The 8,086-nt window shown below is 32.1% G+C and overlaps 1 pseudogene; it reads right to left on the bottom strand.

Annotated features, from left to right (window-relative positions):
• Window positions 1-376: 376 nt before the first annotated feature.
• LOC114204871 (dolichyl-diphosphooligosaccharide--protein glycosyltransferase subunit DAD1 pseudogene) lies at window positions 377-809 on the bottom strand (annotated as a pseudogene).
• Window positions 810-8,086: the final 7,277 nt, after the last annotated feature.

Raw genomic sequence — 8,086 nt, 5'->3', positions numbered from 1 at the left:
TGACTGATTTCTCTCAATCAACTTTATGTTTGTGAAATTTATCTATGTGGTTTTGTGTAGTACAGATTAATTCTGCTTCTTTCCTATACAGCCCTGTACAATGAACATACTGCTATAACGGGAATGTTCTATATCTGGCAACAGTTGTGTTAGGCAGCTCCATTATAGCATATATATATATATTTTTTTTTGAGTGGCATGGAGTATTTTAATTTGGAAGGCAAAAAGGTTACACTTAATGGGAAGCAGACATCACGGTAATAAATGCTCATTACAAAGCTGCTCTAACACAGAAGCAAGGGAGCTTCTCTGGGCTCTCCACCTACATTCCAAATCAGAATCAGTAACTATAAATCTGAAGAAAATCCGTGTCCAAGTTGCCATCTCAAAGGCTCTCATCCAGAGGAAATCAAAAAGTGAACATTCTTCTAGTTTCCTACTCCCCAATTAAATAAATGGGAATAATTCAGCCAACCTAAGTTCATTACAACAAGGTGCAGGGTGGTACTGGCAAAGAGAAAATCAGCAAAGGCTCGCTCTGGGGAGATGCCTTGGAAATCCGCTTTGTTCTGTGGGTTGATCTGTATCCTGAGGCAAACCACTAGGATGAAGCTCCCCACACAAGAGATGAAGCCCGAGAGAAAAGAGTTGAAGGGGAAGGTCCCCACGAGGAGACAAGAACCGAATTGCAGCGCTCGGGTCAGCAGTATGTACAGGGGGTACGCGTCAAGCAACTTCAGACGCTGAGGAGTGGAGCTCAAGTACTCTTCTGAGAACTGCGAGATGACTGACACTACCGACGCCGACATGACTACACAATCGGTCCTCTGGCCTGCGATCCCCAAACTCCTGCCGGACGTAGCCTTGGCGCCTGCGCACCACTGTAGCCCAGCTCCCTAGCATATATTATTTTAATACTTTAATTCTTTCTATTGTTGAAGAACATTAGGTTTTTTTCTAAGTGGGCTATTGTGAAGAGTGGTGCTAGATATATTTGGGCACACATCTATTGGTGCATATATGCACTCATTTTTGTATTTGCATATCTACATCATCCATATTTATATAATACTATATAATATATCTCTATCTCTATATCCATCTTTATCTAAGAGAATGTATATGTTCCAATTAAACAATGTTAAAAATATTTCCAAAGTGTTTTTAATAATTTATTTACACCAGGAATCATGAGAATTCTTTCTGCTCCATGTGTATTTCAACCCTCAGCATTATTATTTAGTTTTGTTTTGTTTTCAATTTTACCTATCCAGAGGAGAAGAAATGACCTCATATTGCAATTTGTCTTGTGTTTTCTTGACCATTATTGAGGTTGAATAGGTATTACATTCTTATTGAAAAGCTGGATATCCAATTTTGTAAAAGACTTAAGAAATTGTATCTTCAATATGATTTTCTTAACTTGCAGAAGTTAGATTATTCTGGCTCAGAGTCTTTTTTGGTATACAACTTTGGTATTCATCTGGCACATATCTGCGACTACTCTGTAGCTTTCTTTTCCTCTTACAAAGGGGTCTTTTGATGCACAAATTTATTTAATTTTAATGAAGTTCAACTATAAATATTTTCCCTTGAAATTAGTGTCTTTTGTGTTATTTATTAAAACAAAATGCCAAATATCAAGCCTTGAAACCAGTCTCCCATGTTTTCTTCTAGAAGTTTTATAGTTTCATCATCAACATTCAAATCTACAATTATCTTGGGATTAATTTTCAAGAATAAAGTGAGACAGGAGTCAAGTTCTATTTTTTTTTCCTATAAGGATACTAAAAAGATTAAGCTCATTTTTCCTAAAATAAATGTCCACATGCTTGGGGATTTGTTTGGTTTGTTTTATTTTCTACTCACTGTTCTGATTAATTGTTTTGTTTATCCTTGCACTTTGCTCCTACTGGTAGGATTTTCTTACCATTTTAATTTTTACCCATAGAGGACATATATAGCATATCGATTTTATTATATTTATTTTATGCAGCCATATAGCTGAACACTATTTTTCTATTTTACTCGATGATTAAGATTATCAGGAGAATGGTGCCATCTACAATAGCAATAGCGTTTTGGTATTCATGACCGTGTGTGTATGTATGTATGTATGAGTTACTACTTTGGCTGGAAAATTCAAATCACTATTACTACCAGTAGTTATGGTACACAAGCATGCTCTTTTTATTACGTTGAATAGAAATGTTGCTATTGTTTTGCTTATGTATGATATTGAATTTTCAATTGAGACAGAAATTTGTTTTGTTGTCAAGAAAGGACAATTTTAGTTCTAAGAAATAACAGACTTAAAAACACACAAATTAGTAGTGAACACAGTACTTCCAAGGGGCAATACTAAGGAGAGGATTCAAGAACAATCTTACTATGAATTTAACAGCACTTCATTTGTTAATATTACTAATTTTCTTGCTACTCTTAAAATCATACTGCATTTAAAAAGCATGTAGTTTACTTTTTCATAGATATAAAATGATTTGTTTTATTCAATGACACATTAGATGCTTAAATCATATCTGATGTAATTATATTTATGTATTCATTGTTGTTTCTGTGTACATTTCCTGTAAAATATATTATCTTGGACTAGTTGCCATGACTAAATTGATAAAATATATTTAGAGCATATACATAATTTGATCCCTAAATATATTTAATTAAAAATGTTTAAGTCCAATAAAATAGTTGTGTAAATTAAATGTGACTACCAGATTAACTTAGTGACCATTGAAGGAAAATAGGCAATAGGAAATAAATACCTATTTTAGATATAATAGTCTGTGAAACTGGAAAAATAGGAACATAATTCTAATATTTTAGAAAGTAGGGCCAGTGAATGGACAGAGCATTAGTCTGGGCTATGTTTTAGAGTCACTGGAGTTGGCAAATTCTTTCAGTAAAAATATATTAAAAATACACTTACTGAACTTCCCTCAACAAAAGCTAATTAAATAGAACTTCTTTTTCTTAAAAGTGTATTGTATTGAGACAACTCAAATGTGTAGCCACATGTGATTGTGTTGGAGACTGGATGTAAAAGGTCTTAAATCCCTCCATTGGCAAACTGCCTTACCTTGGAAGGTCACTTACTTTCTCTACAAATCAATTCCTTTATATGTGTAATAGATAACATATCAGTAACTCGTTTAGAATTTTATGAGGATTAAATGATACAGTCTTGGTAAAATTCAGTGTATTGCCTGCTGCATAGTATCAGCTCAATAAATGTTAGCCATTATTATCTTTGTGTGATTCCTATTGTGTTGTTGTCGTCCTTTAATTTGAAGCCATTCAAATTAGCAGCCATCAAAAAGGATTAAAAGAATATTAGAATTCTAACACAGGTGGATTATTTCAGAGTGTTTTACACACCAGCCAAAATATGTTAGTTTTGAATTCCCTTACCTCTAGTTTGCTAACACTGCATGTGGTTAATGTAGTTCGATGCCAAATTTTGGCATGGGAAAGAAAGCAAATAATATTTAAATTATTCAAATTTTTGAGTAAGCTGGCAATAATAATTCATTCTAACTTCCTGATCAGTAACTGGAAAAGAAAGGGACAGAAATGTAACAGTCACTGAATATTTTACAATTCATTTACATAAATATTGGTGAAATAAATGATTTTTTTTTAAAAAGCACAGAACTCTAGATCTAATAAAATATGCCACTCTCGTTAATTATCAATAGGACAGGTTTTAAAAATGTTGGCAGATCCAAATAGCTAGGTTAGTAGGATTCAGTCATTCATTTTTATGCTTACATAAATATAGCAAGGATGGAAATACATATTTGTGGATATACTAAAGTTTGCTTTTAAAGCATAGATTGAGAAAAGGAATGATTTCTTGCACAATGGCAAACACACACACACACAACCTATATGCTCGCATTACATACCTATACAATTTATATAAGCACATGAAAATTAGATTAAATTCAACTTCAAAATCCTAACACTAATTCTGTTGTGATTGTATTTAGTGGTAATATTATACTGACAAAGGCTCACAAGGAACTGTGAATTTTAGAATCACAAGTAGCCTCCGCTACATCATTAACTGAATAAGTGACTGCAGGAAAAATCTGGTAAATATAGCAAGACCATTATTAACTTTATAGTGAAATTACAGAGTTAAATTTGATGAAATTATCAAACTATACTTTGTCATTCTATTGAAACAGGTAGGTTTGGTGTCTGCAAACATTTTTACAGTTATTTTTTAAAACTGATACTTGATGAGCTACTTTTGAGTTCAAGATGGATTAGAAAACTTAAATTAAAAAAATGAAAAAGTTAAAGCAAAATGAAAAGTAAATGAACACAGAAGTTGCTGTCGTTTATCAAACCTTAATAGAAAAATTCTCTCTCCTGCAGAATTTAGTGGTCCATCATCTTCAGTGATCACCTTTGTAGTTGGAATGCTGGAAGCCGCTTCATTTCAGAATGGTCACATCAATCACTTCTTAAAGATTTCTAGTCAGTGGAGTTAATAAGAATTGTGCACATCACTTTATGATTTAGGAGAGGTGAAAGCAACTTCTGATAATACGGCAGTCAGAGACATTATGGGTGAATCACTGTTTTGAAGAGAATTTCAGGAAAAGTTACAAAAAATGTCTCGGTAACTGCAGACTGACATATTAGTTACTGTAGCAGGATAGAAACTATCGCAAATTAGTTAAGTGCATTTGAGTTAAGCCCCCAACAAGAAAAGTTGAAATGTTTATAGTATGTATAAGTTTGCTGAATAAAGGCATTTGGCCATTTCAATCAGTTTATTTATTTTAAAATAATAACCTGCCTAATATGTACTTTATACATTAGGATAGAAACAAAAATATAGTGTTTTGTAGAGACACTAAATAGACGTATTCAAATTTAAACTGTATAACATAATCCTATATCTATATATAATTCTAGTGCATTCTGTTTTCATAGAGGTCCAGCCAGCAGAGCTTAATGATTGAACGTGGAAGAATTCTAGGAAAGAAAAATAAAAGGAGGTGATAATGAATTTTAAAAATTGTTTATATCAGAAATGATAATTATGAAAAAATAGTATTACATTTTATGCAATGAAAGTTATGGTGCTATAGAATATAGGTATGCTTAAAAAACTTAAGGTCACTAAAATTACATTGAAATTTAGTTAAATATATAGAAGGAATACTTAGTTTAAATAAAATACAAATGCTAGTATACAAAGATACCATAACTAAGAAATTTACTGTTTTGAAAGTGGGTGTAGCACTAAAAGACACTGATGCCATGAAGCAGTTAGTTTATAATAAACAAACAAATAAACAAATAGATACCTGTGCAAGGTCTTGATATGTGCTGTGAAGAAGAATGAAAAAGATGAATAAAAATGTGTAGATATATATATATACACACACACATACACATATATATTTGTATATCATATATACACTTGTATTTGTACATGCATATATATGTGTATATACGTTTGTACATATGTATATATGTGTATGTATACAACCAGTTTTGAAAGTCAATTTATTTTCAAGAAAAGTTAATTATTTTCAAAATAAATTCCATATTTGTGAATATAGAGAAAATATATAGATAAACAAAATGTAAACATAAAAATCTTTCTATTTCCACCCTATGCTGAAAGAACATTCTCATTTTGTGATTTTGTACAGTATTAGAAATCATATTGGTTCACTATTTACAATAATATATTTTGAATGACTGCCTGGTACTGTGTACTCTGGCTCCATAATGGATTTAATCAACTTTATCTTGAGGTTGTCACCCTATTATCTTCAAAATATTTAATACTGTATTATTTTTATTTTTACTCCAAACATGAATCTTATGTGACATTTTTGTCGGCTCTTGGTATTATGCTTATGATATGATTCAAATACATTAGAATACTTTTATCTCATTAAATGTTTTTGGAAGGTAAAAGTATCATTGAAAACATTTCTCATAAATTTTAAAGTCCCTACCAAAATAATTGGTTATAAAGCCATTTTAAGCATATTATATGTATTATTATGTAATATTTCCTTTCTGGAAAAAAGTTAATTTAAATTTTCTCACAATTATCCATTTACTCTTGCAATATGTTTTATATTATTTTACATTAAAAATCACTTTATATATCCCCTTTCTTGTGTTTATGTACTATTTCATCAAAGTTTAATACATCACTTAAAACTGAAAAAAAAAAATGAATGTAGTTCTTAAAGCTACCATCACCACCCAAAGGGAACATAACTTTGTAAAGACAACCTTGATCAAGATATAAGATCTTACTAACACCACAAGCCTCCTTAGTGCCTACTACAGGTCATCCCTCCTAGGAACATGTAACCACTATTCTAATTTTTTATAACCTGGTGAGAGAGAATAATGGACTCTCAAAGACCACCATATCTTAATCCTTGGTATCTATGAATATGTTATGTTACATAGCTAGGAGGAATTAACATTAAACTAAGTATTCCTTCTATATATTTAACATTTCAATGTAGTTTCGGTTGCTACTAAATTGACCTTAAAATGAGGAGATAATTCTGAATTATCCATTTGGCCCAACATAATCACAAGGGTCCTTAAAAGTGAAAGTGGACAGCAGAAGAGTCAGTCAGAGGAGCTGTGACAACAGAAGCAGAAGCTAGAGTGAAAACAATCATTGACTTTGAAGATGAAGATGAAGCAGTGGAGGGGGCAGCGTGAAGCCCAGGACTGCAGGCATTCTTTGGATGACGAGGAAATGGCTTCTCCTCTGGATCCTCCAGAAGGAATGCAGTCATGCCCACACATTGATCTGAGCTCGGTGAGCTGCTAATTTTTCTTTTATAAAGAGTGTTTTTGTGTCATATGTAAAAATTCATTGGGGCACCTGGGTCGCTCAGTCAGTTAAGCGCCTGACTCTTGGTTTTGGCTCAGGTCATGAACTCAAGGTTCATGGAGATTGAGGAGGAGATGGAGCTCCGCATTGGGCTCTGTGCTCAGCACGGAGTCTGCCTGAGATTCTCTCTCCCTCTACCTGTGCCCTTCCCCCCCACTCTCTCACTCTCTTTCTCTCGCAAATAAATAAATAAATAATAAAATTTTTCCAAAAGTTTCATTGTGAAACCCAAGATCATGCTAGTTTTCTCCTATCTTTTCTATAAATTTTATAGTTTTTTGTTTTCATTTATGTGTTTTGCCTATTTTAAGTTAGTTTTTGTATAATTTGCCATGTATGTGTCAAGAATAATTTTTTGCATGCAGGCATCCAGTTATTCTTGCATAATTTATTGAAGGTCTGTTCATTCTCCTTTGAATTGCCTTTGTACCTTTGTCTAATGTGAACTGACTATGTCATTGATTATGTGAACCTATTTCTGGGCTCTTTATTTTCTTTGATAAATAATGATTTTGCTTTCATTTTGTACATTTCTGAACTATTTGGAAATATTCATTTGTTAAGTACCTGTCCAAGTCTTTTGCCCATTTGTTGATTAGATGATATTATGCTTTTAAATGTATTTTCTCTAATTTTATGAAATTCTAGGAATGTTATTTTCAGATAAATATCTACTTTTTATCAAATATATGCTAACTTTGATTTTTATTAACGCATATTTATAAATTGAATATACTATCTTTTTTCAGTTTTGTCTACCTTTTTTATTTTACATTAATCTTCACTTTCTTGATATGAATGATATGTTATTTTCACAGTTGTACTCTGGCTTTTTCTCTAGTTATTGTTTCTTTTTCCTTTTATCTCCACCAAGTTTCTATAACTCCACTAAGTATTAACAGGTTTAATCTGTATTCCCTGACCTCTTCATCCATCATATTCTGTTTTAATTTCCATTATCTGTCTCCCAGTTTTCTTTAAATGCTGGAAGATTCTCAAAATTGTTTTTACATCACTAATCCATGCAGAATTTTTTTCTGCTTTCAAAGTTTTAGTTTGCTCAAAACATATCTTTATCTGAGTCTCAAAACATATAGTCTCTTTCAAACACATAAGTTTCTTCTTATGTTTAAATTTTTTGTTTCCAGGGCGCCTGGGTGGCTCAGTTGG

The sequence above is a fragment of the Eumetopias jubatus genome, unplaced genomic scaffold, assembly GCF_037043125.1.
Source record: "Eumetopias jubatus isolate StellerSeaLion01/CBP00866 unplaced genomic scaffold, mEumJub1_p1.0 scaffold_5, whole genome shotgun sequence".
NCBI lineage: Eukaryota > Metazoa > Chordata > Mammalia > Carnivora > Otariidae > Eumetopias > Eumetopias jubatus.
This window is presented reverse-complemented; position numbering and strand designations above follow the sequence as displayed.